Here is an 18,823-nt window from a genome sequence, read left to right on the forward strand (position 1 = left end):
AAAAAAAAAAAGCTAAATGAGATGACTACACACACAGCAGAGAAGTGCTAACCCTGATGACATCACAGCCACTAACGATGCCATAAAAGAAGTGAAATGAGGTTCCTAATTTCATGATCCTGGCTTCCTTGTACCACCATGCGGCTGGCCGAGGAAAGGGATACCTGAATCAGTGTTCCTGACTCACTACAACTTGCTGCAGTCTGAGAACAGAGAGAAGATCGTGGTGACAATGGGTAATTCCCAGTCTCTTGATGGACTTGCTATACAAACTTCCAGACCCAGTAAGTCTGTTTACCTTGGAGCTGGACTAGAAACTCAGATTGAACATTTGACGGTTTTTCTCTTTGGGACACAGAGCTCATTTTGCCAGTATGGTATTTAATCTGCTGTTGAAATATAAACCTAAGAACTGAGACCTCAATTTTCCCCTCAGGGGAAAAAGAAATCATTACAAGGAGTGGCTGAAGCCCCTCTTGAAATACGAGGAGGGTAGCCCAAGGATTTTTTTTTTTTTTTTTTTTTTTTTTTTTTTTTTTTGCTGCTGCTGCTGCTCAGAGCCTGGGACAATTACTTAAAAGCAGAATTACAACTGGACTCTCACCTATCAGAGACACTTTTCCTTTTCTTTTGATGAGAATAGATTTAAGAGAATTGTGATATGATAAATTGTGTGTTTATTGTTAGTCTCTACTCTAGAATTATGGTATTGACCGGTTAATGTAACTGCTTTTGTTCACCATAATACGTTAAGAAAAGTTTGACATTTCCAATGAGTTCATGGATTTGACATATTTGATAAGAGATTTAAATTTTAATATAGCAAAAATTGTTTTAAAAAACCACTCTAGACCAATTAAAAAGGGCATTCCCAACCCTGGTGATCCTCAGCTCCTTCAATTAGGGGATTGTAGTCATAGGAGCATGTATTTTCACAAAGCGTTCTCTCTCTTAATGAAAAATTGGCTCAGAGACACAGAGCCCAGAGGTACTTTCCCCCTTAGCCCTTTGCTTACAGATGTTGACAGTCAAAGACAGGTTTGATTCTTTTTCCTCCCAGGCACCTAAGACACGGACATGTATGATTAAAATACATGTGTCGAAGACCGTTAAGTAGCTCATCAACCGGTCCCAAAACAGGAAGCAGGCTCCCCTCCTCAGAAGCCTGCCATCTGTGCTCTCCGAGTCTCTGCTCACCTGGGCCAAAGAGCAGCCTGGACACAGCTGCTAAAAGGCCCCAAGAGTCAGGCTGAGCCACGGGAGCACAGACTGTGGGGTCTACTCAGGAGCTTTCTAACAAGGAAATCATGTATTTTTTTATCATGTCCTGAATTTTAATTAAAGCTGGATTAAAAAGGGATGAACTAATTCATTTGGTAGAGGAAATGGTAAGACAGAGTAGCATCCAGGCTGTGGTGAGGTTAATGCTGCCTGCTCTTACCCAGGTTTACAGTGATTAAACTAAAACACAGAGTGAAGAGATGCAAACAAAACAATAAAGACCCTTCTAGTTTGGTCTAGTATGAACACACTTAGTTTCAGATAGAACAAGGGCAGACAAAGCAGCCATGTTGTTAAAGAGGTTAGAACCACTGAAGAGCAGGAACACTAAAGGCCAACCAACTGCTTACCAATTGAATTTGCAGGTAGAGTACTGCAAACTTTGTAAAAAAAAAAAAAACCCTGGCTGAGGAAGTCCTAGGGGAGAACCTTCTATTGGATCATGCTGTCAAAACTTCCTTCTAAGTATTTATGTCTTGTCTTTGGTTGGAAAAGATTTTTTGCTCCCCTATCCCCAGTAGGCAGCTGTTACTGCAGAGATTCATAACTGGTCAAAGTGCCAAGAATAAGAATTTAGAGTGTTCAACCCTAAATGGTCTATTTATCTCAGCCCCCACCCCCAAGGCTCAGGGAGCGTTATGGAAGAAGAGGCAGGAATAATGTAGGAGCGGAGGCATATATTTTCGCAGTGAAACTATAGGAAGAGCGGTTGAAAGGTAGGACATGGCTGCTCACAGGTTTCCAGATATAAAACTGAAGACTCATCGGCAAGATTCTCTACAGCAGAGAAAAGCATCGTGGTGTTCTGCTGGCAAAGGACTGCCTCTGGAAGTTAGTGAACTGGACTCAGAAAATTCTGGTCCTAGGAGGGCCCAGCTGCCACTCAAGTTACAGTAGAACTTGACATCATCCATGGTTCTAGTTTTTTGGGCATGAAGAAGGCAAGAGTTATAGGATCATGGAAGCTTGCACCCATAAGGAAAGGAAAGAGTTTTTAAGGTCAGCCTTTGAGACTAGGCGATATATAGCACGGTCAAATCTCTGAAGGCATTCTCTGAGAAGCTGAGCCATGAAGCTCTGAAGATGAAGCCTAAGCTGCAACAGAGATACTAGGATATTAGAGTTGCCAGGAACATTGGATGTCTGTCAGGGAAGCCTGCAGGCACTGAGCAGAGCTGGCCCAATAGAGGCCATGCATGCTATAAAAAACAAGGTTATGGAAAGAGGACCCTATTGCAGCACTGATATTGCCACCATGTGCCCTAGATGCTAGATATGGGCTGTGGCATCTACCATCAGTCCTGTGGAGTTTAGAGCTTGCTGTCTCCCTCACTTTCGAAATGACAGTGTTTACTTTGTGACATTGTGATTAGAATCGTGCTAATTTCTTTTCTCATTTTACAGAGACTCACAGCTGTGAGACTGCATCTGCACTTGGACTCTCGAAGATATTAGAATCATTTAGACTTTAGAGAGTCTTGATCTTGGAAAAGGCACTTTACATTATACAATGATCCTGGATCCTGAGGCAAGAGTTGAATGTTATGGTTGGGATTTCAATTGTCCTTCATGGGCTCATGATTTGAATACTTGGTTCCCAGCTCATGGTACTGTTTTTTTTAGGACCTTTTGGGTATGGGGCTAGTTGGCAGAAACAGGCCTTTGAAGTTTATACCTGTTCTGGCTCTTGCCTTGCTGTTCATTTCCTGTTCCATCCTGCTGTGAGGGGCCTGTCATGTACTCCTGTCTCCATGAACTCTGCCATGCCTTTCCCACAATGAAGAACTGAACCCCCTGAATCCATGAGACCACATAAGTATTCCCTCCCTTAAGCTAGTTTAGTCAGATAAAATGGTCACAGTGACACAAAAGGAACTGATACAGGATCGAAATGCTGCCAAAGCAACAGACAATACCTTAAATCTGTTTGCCAGGGTGACTCACACCAGCTCAATAGACCATGACAGCTCCTGAACATGCTTAACCATATCGTAGGGGCAGGGGATGGAAGCAGCCCCGACAGCAGGGTTACCAGGCAAAGCAGCAGTCCCAGGAGGCGTATCACTCAAAGAATAGGATATACTGGCAAAAGAAGGAATTTGTTTAGTTGGTTCATTACCAAACTGTTCAGAGATGTCACAGTCTCTTCATCTGTCAGAGAACCCATGAACCCCCAAGGACAGTAAAGAACATTATCCCAAAGTAGCCAATGTTGTCCCTCAAACCCCTCTGGAGGGGGTGAGACAGAAAATGTAGAAACAGCGTTTTCTTATGGGGTGTTCTGAGGTTCCCCAAAGCACTGAATCTCTACAAATTTCATGAGGTGCTAGATCTCTAGTCATCCCAACATGCTGTAGGCATCTCCCCTCAGCACAGAGCTGTCAGGTAAGTGGATGGAGAAGGCTTTGGGGAATGTAATGGGAACATCTATAGAGCATGGCTGGATATTATGATGGTGTTTGTTTAAAGTTCAGATCCTTCAGCCATCAAAGAACACAGTCTTTGACATCTTTCAAATGTGGGGACTAAAGAGTCAGTACTGTTGATTTGATGAGTAAGTTGTAGTCAACAGTCTGTCCTCTGGCTTCCCGCCCCCAGAGTCTAGAGAGTCTCTCTCCATTATGCTAGGAAATCCCTCACATCTTAGCTATGTTTGAATTGACCACCTGTGGATCCAGATCTGTCTCACTCCACTGAACAAAGGATTTTTAATTGTCCCCGCTGTGACATTTTAAGCTTGAGGGTAATTGTGTGTAGCCTAATGCTGATTAGACTTATTTAAATTTACACTCTTCTAACTTCATACAGTTTGTAAAAGTCCCCTCTACACATGCTCTCTCTAATTCACTGATGTCAATTAGCTTGCTAAAATGGTTTCAGAACATCTGCCACTCACAGACATTTGGAGCAGAATGCAGTTGGAGGCAGCTGGAGCACTGAGGTCTCTGACTGAGGTCTCCAAGCGTGAGGCAATTTCCTACTGCAAAGCAAGTCCCCAGCGCACCTGGCTGGCCTTCAGACAGAAGGGGCTATTTTGGCTGATAGGGCAATAATACAGAGCTGTGGGTTTGGGTAAGACTTGAGTGGTCCCAATGCTCTCATAAATCCACATGGTCATCCCTGAAGTTCCACATTCTTGATCATTGCCTTTTTGTCAGCAAGGAAAGTGAAACCATGAAAGCTATAGATGTTCTCAATACAGACATCTGTGGAAACACAGAAGTAGCCATTGACAGGACTGAGTTCTTGGCATAATATGGAAGACTGATGGCCTAGATTCATGAAGTAGGCAGGACTCAAGGAAGGCAGGTGTCAGCAAGCCACTGGGGCTGCTCACTCAATTCTGCCTCAGTCTTTGGCCCTTGTTATTACTGAGCTCTGCCTCTTTTGGAACGACTCCTCTGCATCACCCAGGTTTAATTAGGAGCACACGGTGGGAAGAACTTAAGACGATTGCATTAGGTAACTTATGTGGCCCTCTGGGAGAGGCCACCATACAACTGTGTTGTCCGTCAAAGAATGTTTTGTTTGTGATGTATATTTTAATCGGTAGACTTTGAGTAAATCCCACTACTCTCCATAGGTGGGTGGGTCTCCCGCACCAGCAGGTAGATGCCTTAGGAGGAAAGACCTAGGGAAGGATGAGGTCAGCCTGCTGGCTGGAGATGACCCCATCTTCCTGTCACCTCCTGCTTTGCAAACTTGTTCTCTCTACAGCTGTGTGAGTCACTTCTTAAAATCCCAGGTGGTGGCAGTGGTGGTGTGTAATTCCAGCACTCTGGAGAGAGAGGCAGGTGGATCTCTGTGAGTTCAAGGCCAGCCTGGTCTACAGAGCTAGTTCCAAAGACAGCGAGGATTACACAGAGAATCCCTGTCTCAAACTGCCTGCCAAAATGCTCGCTGCACAAATAAACACACACTCACATTCATGCCCTATCAGTTCTGTTTGCTCTGGACAGCCATGGCTAACATGCTCACACAGCAATTCGCCACCACTGTCTTCTGTAACCAGATGCAGGATCCTGTCTCCACCTAGACTGAGCCAGTGAGGAAATGGCCCCTGGTCCAGTGGTTATAACTCAGACTCAAGATATTTTGTACATTGAGGGAAAAAGCTAGGCACCTAAACTTGAACCAGGGACCTATTGATCTATCAAATGCTTTACCTGAGTTGCACCCTTGCGGCGAACTCCTCGACCAGCGAGAAAGAACGACCACGACACGAGGATTCTTCTCAGATCACGCTTTACTCGAGTGCACTTGGTTGAGAGATAACATGAAGCGAAGGGGCCCGAGAGCACTAAGGCAGCTGCTTATATATGGAGTTGGCACATGGGTTGCCCTGTGATTGGTTGCCACCATCAGCTGACACCAGACTGCATTGAGATAGGTCCAGGGACCCCCATTCACTGCGCATGCGGGAAGTGGGGGACAGGCAGCTCTCAAAGGCATCGCCAAATATGGAGTATAACCGGCAAGACAGGATGTGATGCCATCTTGCAATGGCGGTCCTGTCTGGCTCCCTGCACACCCTCACTTTAGTGAGGTCTCCCACTAGCACCCATCCATCCACGACACCACACCCAGACTACAATGTACTTAGACTCCATTGGCTGCTCGGAGGACTCTGAGGACTGGAAAGTCTCTGTGCTGTGATGGAGGAAGGTCATTGGTTAATTATAATAAAAAAACTGCTTGGCCCTCATAGGTTAAAACATAAGTGGGAGGAGTAAACAGAACAGAATGCTGGGAGGAAGAGGAAGTGAGCTCAGAGGCCATGCTCCCCTCTCTGGGGCAGATGCAATGAACTCTGACCCAGGATGGACGTAGGCTAGAATCTTCCCAGTAAACGTACCTTGGGGTGCTACACACATTATTAGAAATGGGCTAGTCCAGGTGCAAGAGTTAGCCGAGAAGAGGCTAGATATAATGGGCCAAGCAGTGTTTAAAAGAATACAGTTTGTGTGTTGTTATTTCGGGTAAAGCTAGCCAGTGGAGGGAGCTGGGTGGCGGAATGCAACCCGCAGCTCCTACAACAGTGCTGCAATCTGTTCTTTTCTCCCCACCTTACTTAGCTGCCAAAACCCCTCCATCTCGGGGTGTGGTGAGGGCACCTGCCTTTGGAAGGTGTACCCTGCTGTGATTTTTCCTCCAAGTCCACATGTGGTAGTTAGTCAGGACAGCAGCTGTTGGAGAAGGTCTATATGAACCACCTACACTGCCTGTTCTCTTAGAAACTGCACAACCTCAGGAGCTGCTCCTTACTCACACGAGCGTTCATTCACAACACTCAGAGCTCCACAGGTACTGTTCCCTGTCATCTAGGTTGCAGAAACAGAGACAGTAAAACATTTTTCTTGTTCTTCAGAGTTTTATCACAAATAGGGGACAAAGCCATGGACTAAAGTATTTCCACAGATATGGGAGGCTAAGCAGGACCCCCTGAGGGCTCAGAGTAAGAAGCACCCTGTAGGAGGTTAGGGTGAGCTGCGTGGGGGTAATAAGGAAGAGCTACCAGAGGGAGTGAGCTCCATGGTCACTAACCAAAGGACAGTCGTGCAACAGTGTGAGTACACGTGACCTGGATGGGTCTCATAACCTGCTCTTTGTTGGCTCCTACCAGAGGTAAGGACACAGACCAGGCCTGAGAAGAACTTAAAACACAAAAGGGTACAGTTCAGTGGGGCATTCTGGGAAGTGTAGGTAAGGCGACTCTCTGTTAATGACTACCTCAGGTAGCTGCACTATGGTATCCAAAACAGATTCAGGCAAGGGGGCACATGGATTTGAACCAGGAACCTCTTGATCTGCAGTCAAATGCTCTATATACTCTTGAGCTATCCTCCCACCTTCCTGATTGTGTCTCATAGACATTCTAAACCTTCAGGATGACTCCCTGGATGTCACACCCCTGACACACTCACTTGCCAGTTCTAGACATCGTCAGCTTCTTTCTCTGGGGCCCAGTTCTGAGCCACCTTGGCACAGCTGACTGCCATTTCCTCTGGACTGGTACCCACTTCCCTTCTGTGGTGGTCTGAATGAGAATGTCCCACAGGTCATATATTTGAATATTTGGTCCCCAGTTTGTGGGATCATTTGGCAAGGACTAGGAGGTTCAGACTTGTTGGGCTTTGTGTGTCACTGGGGCCCAGCCCATTGTGAGTGGGGCCACAGCTGGGCTGGTGATCCTGAGTGCTCTAGGAAGGCAGGCTGCGCTGGTCCGTTCATTCCCTGTCAACATAGACTCTTTAAGGCTATTTCTAAAACCTCTGTAATTTACATTCATCCTGTAACCCACATATATGAACGTACACTTATCGACATATTTACTACATGCTCTGTGATACGAGAGATAATATTAGTAATTAAGATTGCAATAAAAGAACAGATGTTCACCTCTGCCAGTCTACCAAAATAGATTGTTTTGAAAAAAAAAAGAAGAGAATAAAGAAAGCAGTCTGAACGGGTCATGTGGAGCACCCCCACGGTCTCTACATCTGCTCTTGCCTCCAGGTCCACCCTCCCCATTTCTGTTAGCGCTCCTGTCCTGACTTCCCCTGATGACAAACAGTGATATAGCAGCCTAAGCTAGGCGAACCCTTTCCTCTCCAAGTTGTTTTGATCACGGTATTTCATCACAACATGGTAACCCTAACCAAGGCAGAAATTGGCACCAGGTTAGTGGGGTGTTGCTGCGACAGCCCTGACTGTTGATTTGGGGCAGACTGTAGAAGGACTTTGGAACTTTGTGCAAGAACAGCCATCTAGTGTTCAAAACTTTGTGAGCTGTTCTGTGGGAGCTTGGGAAAAGAGTGTTGAGGGAAATACAGACAAGGGCAGCCTGAGTTGTGAGGGCCTGGAGCAGTGGTTCTCAGTCTTCCTAATGCTGCGACTCTTTAAAACAGTTCCTCAAGGTGTGCTGACCCCCAGCCATGAAATTCTTTTCATTGCTGCTTCATGACTGTAACTTCGCTGCTGTTTTGATGGTAATGTAAGCAGTTGGTATGCAGCCGCTGTGAAAGGAGCATCCAACCCCAAAAGGGGTCACGGCCCACAGGTTGAGAACCACTGTTCTAGAGGGAATTCTGAGAGTTACTTAAGGATTATCAAGGATGATTGCTATTTTGAGTTGAGAATCGGTGGTTCTGGTCGGCTGGGCTAAATAAAGAATCAGCTGTGATTAACAAGCCACCACTGAAGTGAAACCTTTGCCCTGCTGGGAGTTGATCCTGGTCAGCTGGGACTGAGACCCTGGGGGGAGGGGGGATAAGAGGAGAGCAGCAGCAGCAGCGAGGTGAATTCTGGGCTGTGTTTCCTCAGAGCCAGCGCACAGAAGCAGTGTTCAGAGGTGGCCACGGCTGGACCTCACTCTGGCAGCTTGGTGGGGTAAGCATCACTCAGGTGGTACTGGTTTTGAAGGCATCAGGGCTCACTGAAGCTTGGCACTGTGAGAGGTCAGGAGAGACCATTGGTGAAGACGCAGCCTCGGTGGCAGCTGATGGCTGAGGACTAAAGGGATCCTGCAGAGATGCTCAGGCTTAGCATTATTTAGAGAGCCGAGGAGAGGCTACTGGTGAATGGGAAGCCCCAGGTACACCAGAGACCCCAGCCTTTTGGAGATGCCAGTACCATGGGACGACCACCAAGAACAGTAGCAGTGGGGGAGTGGAGCCAGCTGGAGCCTAGCAGACAAGCTGTGTGCTGCAGAGGGGGCAGCCTGAGAAGATCCTGACTGAGTCTCAGATATCGAGCAGTGAGCTATTCACACTGTTGTAGTTCTGTTTGGTTTTGTTCAGATTGCAACTGGGCCCTGGTTCGTCCCTTTGGAAGGAAGTATTTAGTTTATTTGTGATTGTTCAGGAGCCCACAGCTGGGAGACTCTAAACTTTTAAAAAAGAGATTTTGGAGTTTTACCAAGACTTTGGATTTTAAAAGAGAATGCATATTTTTAAATAAACATCCTTTAAAGTGTTTGAATGATTTTGTAACTTTTCAAATTTGTAAAATGTTTTATATTGTGATGTTGTTATTAATGTATGATCTTGGGGATGAACAAGAGAAGAAAGGTTTTGGCTTAATAGTGATGTGTTTTTGTGTCAAATTGACAAGAGGTCAGTTGTGTTGTCTAGTTTTATGCCAATTTGACACAGCTAGATTTATAAAAGAGGAGGGATCCTCAAATGAGAAAAGGCCTCTATAATATCTGTAGGGCTGTGGGGCATTTTTAAAAAATTAATGATTGATGTGAGAGGGCCCAACCCAGTGTGTGTGGGGTCATCCTAGGCTGGTGGTCCTCGGTTCTGTAAGAGAATAGGCTGAGCAAGCCTTTAAGCATCACCCTTCCATGGCCTTTGCATTGACTTCTGCCTCCAGGTTCCTGCCCTGTTTGAGTTCTTGCCCCAACTTCCTTCAATGATGGACTATCATGTGGAAGTGTGAGACAAACTCTCCCCAACTTGCTTGGTCATCAAGCTTCATCATAGCAATAGTAACCTTGTTCCATGTCAAACTAGGGATATCACCAGAGAATCCTGAAACAAGTTCCAGGCAAGAGCGGCGATCAGAGAGAGGCATTTGTGGTACACACCTTTAATCCCAGCACCCAGGAGGCAGAGGCAGGTGCATCTCTGTTTGAAGCCAGACTGGTCTACATAAAGGGTTCTAGGTCAGCCACGCATACATAGTGAGACCTGTCTAAAAATCAGAGGGGCGCACTAGAGCAATAAGGCTCTTGTTGCTCTTACAAAGGACCGAGGTTCCGTTCTCAGCCCCCACATGGCAGCTAACAGCCGATCTGACACCTTCCGTTCTCTGGCAGCCCTGCACACATGTGGTATACAGACGTACATGCTGACAAAACATCCAGATACATAAAATAAAAAGAATAAATCTTGAAGCGTTCAGTGCTGCCACGTCCGAGGCCGTGAGTCACCGCTGCCACTGCTATGGTGTCAGTAATTAACACCTTGACACCTCTCATGAGGACATGATTCATGATGCCCAGATGGATTATTATGGCACCCGTCTAGCAACCTGCTCCTCGGACAGGTCCGTCAAAATCTTTGATGTGCGAAACGGAGGGCAGATCCTCATCGCAGACCTCAGAGGACATGAAGGGCCAGTATGTCAGGTAGCCTGCATCCTGGCTTCCTGTTCCTATGACCGGAAAGTCATTATCTGGAAGGAAGAAAACGGCACTTGGGAGAAGACTCATGAGCACTCGGGACACGACTCCTCGGTGAACTCTGTATGCTGGGCCCCTCACGACTATGGCCTGATTTTGGCCTGTGGGAGCTCCGATGGGGCCATCTCCCTGCTGACCTATACAGGGGAAGGCCAGTAGGAAGTGAAGAAGATTAACAACGCTCACACAATTGGCTGTAACGCTGTCAGCTGGGCCCCTGCTGTTGTGCCTGGAAGCCTCATAGACCAACCATCAGGGCAGAAACGCAATTACATCAAGAAGTTTGCATCAGGTGACTGTGACAACCTCATCAAGCTCTGGAGGGAGGAGGAAGACGGCCAGTGGAAGGAGGAGCAGAAGCTAGAGGCACACAGAGACTGGGTTCAAGACGTTGCCTGGGCCCCCTCCATTGGCCTGCCTACCAGCACCATTGCCAGCTGCTCTCAGGACGGTCGAGTGTTTATTTGGACCTGCAATGATGCCTCAGGCAATATGTGGTCACCCAAACTCCTGCACAAGTTCAATGATGTTGTGTGGCACGTGAGCTGGTCCATCACAGCAAACATCCTGGCCGTGTCAGGTGGAGACAATAAGGTGACCTTATGGAAAGAGTCGGTGGATGGACAGCGGGTGTGCATCAGCGATGTCAACAAAGGCCAGGGTTCCGTGTCCGCCTCCATCACAGAGGGCCAACAGAATGAGCAGTGACAACACAGGCGGCCTGGTCTTCTTGTTTCCAGGACTGCCTATTCTAGAACAACATCCAAACAACTGGGAAGAAGGGTCCCAATGCTACCAAGATTCCACACCCAGGAGTGCCCACAGATGGAACACTGGGTGCTCACCTGTCTTACTGGGATTCCATGTTTGGTAACTTAATGTCCAGCTGAAAGTATTCATGTTAGGAACAAATGACTATTCTTTTTAAATATTTTTGGCCATTTTTTAATTATCTTTTGGTTCAAACTGTTTCAAAGCTAATAAAATCATATTACATAGAAAAAAAAGAATAAATCTTAAAAAGTAAGGTCTTTATAGGAGTGCTGATCAGAGGGACTAGCAATCAGAACACTGAATCAAAAGAGAGCATTGTCCCCTGGTGCCGTGGTTGGGGGTGGGAGCTCTCTTTGCCTGCTTTTGACGGGCTGCTGGTGCGGTGCTGGTTGCTGGCCCATGTCAGCCAAAACCCCAGTTTAGGACTGGGGATATAACTTAGGGGTAGGGTGTCTTTCTAGGATGTGAAGTCTCCAGGCTCAATTCTCAGTACTATATAGGGGGATCTGATGTGGGAGTGTCATATATCAATCTGTTGATTTCATTGGTTAAGCAATGAAGAAACGCTTGGCCCTGATAGGTTAAAACATAGGTGGGTGGAGTAAACAGAACAGAATGCTAGGAGGAAGAGGAAGTGAGCTCAGAGACGCCATGCTCCCCTCTCCCGGGCAGACGCGATCCATGAAGCTCCAACCCAGGATGGACGTAGGCTAGAATCTTCCCGGTAAGCGCACCTTGGGGTGCTACACAGATGATTAGAAATGGGCTAAATTAATATGTGAGAATTAGCCTAGAAGAGGCTAGATAGAAATGGGCCAAGCAGTGTTTAAAAGAATACAGTTTGTGTGTTGTTATTTCGGACAATAAGCTAGCCAGGCAGCCAGGATGCTGGGGACGCAGCCCCGCCGCTCCTATTACTACAGGGATCGTTGGAGAATTTTAAGTTTGTAGCACAGCAAGTAGCAGGTGAAGGTTCCCAGATTTGAACCAGTCAAGTTAAAACCCTTTTCCTGGCAGGGGTTGCTCCTCAGCGGATTTCACCTATCCTGTCTGTCACCTTTGTGTTGCTAAAAGATACCTAAAAGAGAGAATGTAAAATGATGGTATATTGACTCTGGTCCACATCTCAGCGGTTTCAGTCCATGGTCTGTGGTGAGATGGAGCACAGTGGTAGAGAGAGAGAGGATGTGAGGGGGGAGAGTGGTCCTCCTCACCACAGGCAGGAGCAGGGAAAGACAGAAAGAGGCAGGACACAAGGAATAGCTTTCTAGTCTATGTCCCAATGTTCTACTCCCTCTCTGAAGCCCCATCTCCAAATGCCTAGCTTCATCAATAATACATAATAGTGTGACCCCACCAGTTGATTAACCATTGATGAAGTGAGACTTCTCATAATGGAGTCAGTTCCCGAAAGCCCCACCTTTGAACATTGCTGTGTTGGGGTTTTTTAGATGTTTTGTTTCCTTTTTATGCATGTAAATGTGTGCTTGTATGACTTTATGTGCACTTGTAGGAAGTGCCCATGGAGGCCAGAACAGAGCATTGGATTCCCTGCGACTGCCATCATGTGGGTGCTGGGACTGCACACACATCTTTTGTGATAGTAAATGCTCTTAATCACTCAGCCATCGCTGCAGCCTCCAACACATGAGCCTTTCAGGAAATCACATCCAAACCATGGCACCAATGTTACTGCAGCAAAACATCTTACACTGAACAGTAAGTCTTACTCATTGGTAGGCAAGGAAAACTGGCAACCCACCATCAGTTGCTTAGATATCCAATTTCCAGCCGTTACATTCCTGAGAGTTCTCTTACTAATTTGAACATCTGCTCCATCCACACATTCTGAATCCAACAGATTTAAGCCTCTTCCTCTTCTAGTCAGCACTTGGAGGGTTTTGGGGGAAGGTGTGGGGACCATGGTTGAGGTAATTAGTCACCTTCACAACAATAACATCCAATTACTTGATACAAAGTGGAATCACATGCGTGCTAAGCATCTCTTTCCTTCTCATAGCTCACCCCCGTAGACGCCCTTCAGTAGGTCGAGGCAGTGCTTAGCTGGCTCTGCCTCAAGCCGCGGTCCATCTGTATTTCTCTTCTCTTTGGGTTATGGTTTCGGCCTGCTTCATGTTCATGATGGCGGAGTGGCAGCAGGCAATGCCGGAAATGCAAGTGAGGAAGCCTGACTCTGCTGGGCACTCTCTACCATCCCAGGCTTGGACTGGGAGGTGTGTTCCACCTCTGATCAGAAGGTCTGGGCAGGAATAGTAGAGATCTGGGGCTTAGAGCTTATTTGCCACGCTCTCCTCTTGCCTAGGCCCACGTGCCCAACATGCTCACTGCCACCTACTGCTCCCAGCCCAGCTTCCAATCACAGCTCAGGATTTTGTGTTCCACATTAGATCCTATTGAGTTTGATGGTTAATCTCAATTGTCAACCTGATGGAATGCAGAACCACTGTGGAAACAAATACTGGGCAAGTCTGTGAGGATTTCCTAGGTCCAGTTAGTAAGCTAGGAACACCCACCCTAATGTGGGTGGTGTCATGGATCCTGAACTAAAGTAAAAGAGAAAGCTAACTGAACAGAAGTATCTAATTTTACTCTGACGGTGGACAGTAACTGAGCCACACATTCCGACTATGATACCATCCCCACTAACAAATCTTTCTCTTAAGCTGCCTTTGTAAGTTCTTTTGTCCTAGCAACAAGAGAATTAATACCCAAGGCTTCTTTGATTCATGAACTCAATAGACAAGATTTTGGTTTCCCCTAAATTCCAAATTAGAGGACCTGTAGTACAGACTTTCAGTAGCACAGTTATATCCAAATACTGGGAAATGGTAGGAAAGTACATAGTCTTAAAACTGGCTATAAAAAACAACCAAACCACAAATATACAGTTGGGAATGTAGATACATTGGGAGAGTGCTTGACTAAAATGCATGAAGCCCTGAGTTGGAATCCCAGCACCACATAAGCCTGGTGAGGTAGGGAAGAAAGTAGAGACAAGAGGGTCAGAAGTTCAAGGGCATCCTTGGCTATACAGGACATCCTATATCAAAGACAAGAAAAAAAAAGAAAGGAAAGAAGGAAGAAAGGAAGGCAGAAAGGAACAAAGAAAGAGGAAAAGAAATTCTAATACAGGAAGAAGTACATGTTTCTCCATTACTGTCAGTTCCATGTGTCCCCTTGTTCTTGTCACTTTGAGCACTTCCAGCCTTTCACTTTCTTAACACAGGATAAACTACCCCCAAAGTAACAGAGCAAAACATACCCAAGAATTAGAAATTTTCCTTTATTAGATCCTTGCTTTGCCACACAGGAGTGGTTCTCTCCATCATTCTACATGACTCTTGGCTCTGACATCTTAAAACATTCCTTTCCCACCATCCTTTAAAATATCTGAAAATATCACTAGAAATACGTGATTTCTGATGGCCGAGAAGTTATCTTGCCTGTCTCTCAAGTGTGTAATGTCTCTGACACAGAAGTCCTTCTTATTTCCTTTGGAGCGGTTTGCTCACACTTCTGGAAATACAGCTTGAAGGGATGGAGAAAACACTAAAATACTGAGGTTGACTAGAAGGCAGTTCCTAGAGTCAGTTAGCTCGTGGAGGCTCTGAGCCTCACAGGACTTACCCTTCTGTGAATTCCCATAGTCTAGAGTTAGGGGAAGACACTGAAACAGCAGCCCCACCCTGTAAGAAGGAGACCATAGGGCACAGACTGGGCAGTCCATCTTGTCCCAGCACCTTCTGTGAATTCCCATAGTCTAGAGTTAGGGGAAGACACTGAAACAGCAGCCCCACCCTGTAAGAAGTAGACCATAGGGCACAGACTGGGCAGTCCATCTTGTCCCAGCACCTCCTGCAGTCCTGTTCTCCAGCCACCATGATGTCAGCTGTGCTGCTCCGCACATGCTCTCCACCCCCGCCGTGAGAGCGGAAACCCTGTGATCACAAGCAGAACCCACCTTCCTCCTTTAAGATGCCATCCTAGGGTATCTGGACACAGCAGCACCGAAGCCTGGCTAACACAGGCTCTCAGGAAACTCGTGGGTTGCTTATGAATTTGGTTCCGTTCCCAATAGCTATCACCACACTCCTCTTTGGTACTGCTTTTCCCTGGCTCAGTTGTAAGTATTTGGGCACATCTGGTCCTTATAGGACTGCACCCTTCTTCTTCCGAAAAATACTTGTCCAATGCGAGGATCAGCTGGTACCACCATGGTGATTTCAGTAGTCTGGATAAAGGGCTTTTATGTCACAAGTTGAGTTGGTTTTTTCCTTGAGGTTGTGTCTATCTGTGCAAAGCACCAAGTTATTTTTCTCCTAAACTGATTTTAGACAGATCAATTTTATTTTCTCAACTATGCAATTTCTGAGTAATCCGTACCATCCTTGAATTCTGCTTATAAGGCAAGATAGTTCTCATCTGAATTCAGATATTTTTGGAGACACTTTGTCAAATGCAGCCTGCAGCAAGTAGTTCATGAGTCCTTTGCCCAACATCCCCTACTCTGCTCTGCACCATCAAGGACACCCTCTGCTTTCCAGGCTTTCACAGGCTCTCAACATAGCTTCCTCCCCAATCCTGCAGCTGAAGGAACAGATTGCTTGCCATGCCCTGCTGCACAGAAAGTCGTGTATTTTGGGATTTGTCCCAGAAAGAACCCCTCCATCAACCCATTCCAGCATTTGGCAGTCTTATTCACAGTGATGTTGCATAACAAGCCATGGGGAAATCTAGTGTCACAAAATACACCCATCTGTCTTGGTGCCTGTGAGTCTGCAATTGGGGTGTGAACAGAACGATCTAGACTGGGCTTTTTATTGACCAAAAAGGGTGACACGGAGGGAGGCTTGACAAAATGAGTTTGTTCAGAAACAGAAGAGAAATTAGAATCCAGGATACCCAGGGTCTGACAACCCACAGGCACACTCAGGCGAGCAAGAGAAAATGAGGTTGCATACACTATTTGAAACAATTATCTAATTATCAGAGACAAGGATTGGTAATGAGGTGGTGCCTGCCCACAGCTAAACAGGTAGACACTGGACAGGCATCTGTAATTCCTGTGTATTTTCAGTGTGCTTTATACATGGTTGTGGATTCAGAAAGTCCTTATCACACCTCTAGACATGGGTGTGTGTGTGTGTGTGTGTGTGTGTGTGTGTGTGTGTGTAGGTCATGAAACTAGAAAAGTGATTATGAGGGGGAGGAAATGATCTTAATGAAGGGGTGAACGGAGTAATGGGACACATAATGAGGAAGAAGGAGCTGGGAGTAATTTGAGGTGAATGAACGGAACCTGAGTAGGAATGGGATGGAAGGAGGGACGGGAACAAAAGTGGACAAAGTGGAAGGACTCACATGGACTCACTACCCTGTGGTGAAACCCTGAACTTTGTATACTAACCCAAAGCTGTAGCTGGAAACAAACAAAACCTTCTCCAGGAGGCTGACCCTTTGCTTGAATGCTTGCTGCTCTCATTTGGCCTTGCTTGGGTCTCACACTCCTACAGAATTATTTAGAGCTTTCTTTGTATCTCTACACTCTGTATAATTCTCCCTGCTTAACCACTGGCCTTTTATCTCCTATTTGACTGTGACTGATTCAACTCACAAACTTAACGCACAGGATGTAGAAGTTTCTGGCTACCAAGAGAGGGAGAAAGTGTCACAAAGCTCAGAGTATGGACTCAGAGAGGTGAGGAACCAGGTAGAGACTGACAAAGAGGGGCTGGAGACTCTGCTGTGTGGTGGAATTTCATTTGCATTTTAATAATAAAGGTTGCCTGAAGCTCTGAGAGTAAAACAGCCCCACTAGTCAGCCTTACAGACCAGGCGGTGATAACATACACCTTTAATCCCAGTAGCCACACTAGTTTGCCACAGAAACTGGGTGGTGCATGCCCTTAATCCCAGCCCTAGAGAGGGTTAAAAAAAATGGGAGGAATCAGCTCTCAGAGACAGTCTCATTCTGATATTCCCTGAAGCAGAATCACCATTCCATACCGAGGCCAAGAGAAAAGCCAGTGGCTGGCTGCTTTGCTTTTTGGATCTTCAGGTTGAACCCCAATTCACTGCTGCCACTGGGGACCTTATTAATGTGAGTAGCCTTGCATTACCACCTGAGGCGATGGTGATTTCTGGGTCTGTGCTGCCATTGAGGGCCATGTCTGGGTCCATGGTCCTACTATGGTCACCATCTGTGTTGATGTCCATGGCCTGTATTATCACCAAAGGCCATGCAGATGCCCACGGTCTGTGTTGCAGCCTGAAGCCATGTTGATGTCCATTATCCAGACTGCCTCCAAGGGCCATGTCTGGGTCCATGTCTGGGTCCGTGGTCCCGCTACAGTTGGGGGCTGTATTTGTGGTCTGTACTGTCACCAGGAACCATGTAGAAGCTCATGATCAGTGTGTATGCTGGCTGAAAAGAGCAAGGAAGCTACTTTGGCAGTGATATCGATGACTGCAGACATAGTTGAAAAAGAGGGACATGGAAGGCTTCCGTGACAGCCCTACCCTCCCAAGCACCCCTCACTCCCAAAAGTAGCAGCCTATACAGGAAGCTATTGAATAGAACTCTTAAAAAGTGTGATAAGGGTGCTGAAGTGTAGCTCTCCATAACTAATGGCTTCTGGCAGGGGGGCAGGAGGGGAATGACTCAGTTTTATCTAAAGATCAGGCCACAGAGAGTTTGACCATGCTCCAGTGAGTATATAGTAACACAGACTGGACTGTAAAAAATTTCTGTCTAAAAAAATTGGGGAGGGGAGTCATGAAGGTAGAGGTGGACATGGGAGAACCAGGAAGTGAGTGTAATTGGGGTACATGATATGAAATTCCCAAAGAAAAAATTAGAATATGCTGAAAAAAAAGAATGTGACTGAAGACAATTCTAGTGAGGATGGCTCCAAATTGGGGAGGTACACCTGAAGGGGGTACCTGGATTTGAACCAGGGACCTCTTGATCTGCAGTCAAATGCTCTACCCCTGAGCTATACCCCCTGGCTTACAAGGAGGTATAATTAGTAGCCTTTACCTGACTGGAATACCATAAACAAGGCAGTCCTATAAGCTGGATGGTGCTGCAGGTCCTCTCTGAATTCTACTTCCCTCTTGTGAAAGTGTTCTTCACTACTTCTCATGATGCCTGATTTCAGCCCCCTGGTTTGTTGAGTTATACAACTGAGACTGCCCTTAAACCAGCCAAAGATTAATCTTCAACAGTAGCAATGGTGGAGTACTGATCATATCAGCTGTCCTGGGGTGGGTACCTGACAGTCACTACATGCCAGGATCTTCCTCTGCAAGGAACAGTATTTTAGAGCTTTTGACTTGATGTTTATTTAATAAAAAAAACAAGTGTTCTGATAATTTGTCAAGCGTATAGGTACTGTGGTGATGGAGGAAGGTCATTGGTTAATTAAATAAAGAAGCTGCTTGCCCTGATAGGTTAAAACATAGGTGGGAGGAGTAAACAGAGCAGAATGCTGGGAGGAAGAGGAAGTGAGCTCAGAGACTCGACAGCTCTCCTCTCGGGGGCAGACGCCTCAGAGAGAC

The 18,823-nt window shown here is 46.3% G+C and overlaps 1 non-coding gene and 1 pseudogene across 1 annotated transcript; one reads left to right on the forward strand and one right to left on the reverse strand.

Moving 5' to 3' along the window:
* The first annotated feature begins 10,193 nt into the window (after nt 1-10,193).
* LOC101999052 lies at nt 10,194-11,401 on the forward strand (annotated as a pseudogene).
* A 6,795-nt stretch (nt 11,402-18,196) lies between these two features.
* Nucleotides 18,197-18,268, reverse strand: Trnac-gca. Its single transcript has one exon. It is a non-coding gene; the product is annotated as a tRNA-Cys (tRNA).
* Between the last annotated feature and the right edge of the window lie 555 nt (nt 18,269-18,823).

Source organism: Microtus ochrogaster, unplaced genomic scaffold, assembly GCF_000317375.1.
Source record: "Microtus ochrogaster isolate Prairie Vole_2 unplaced genomic scaffold, MicOch1.0 UNK262, whole genome shotgun sequence".
NCBI classification, from domain to species: Eukaryota; Metazoa; Chordata; class Mammalia; order Rodentia; family Cricetidae; genus Microtus; species Microtus ochrogaster.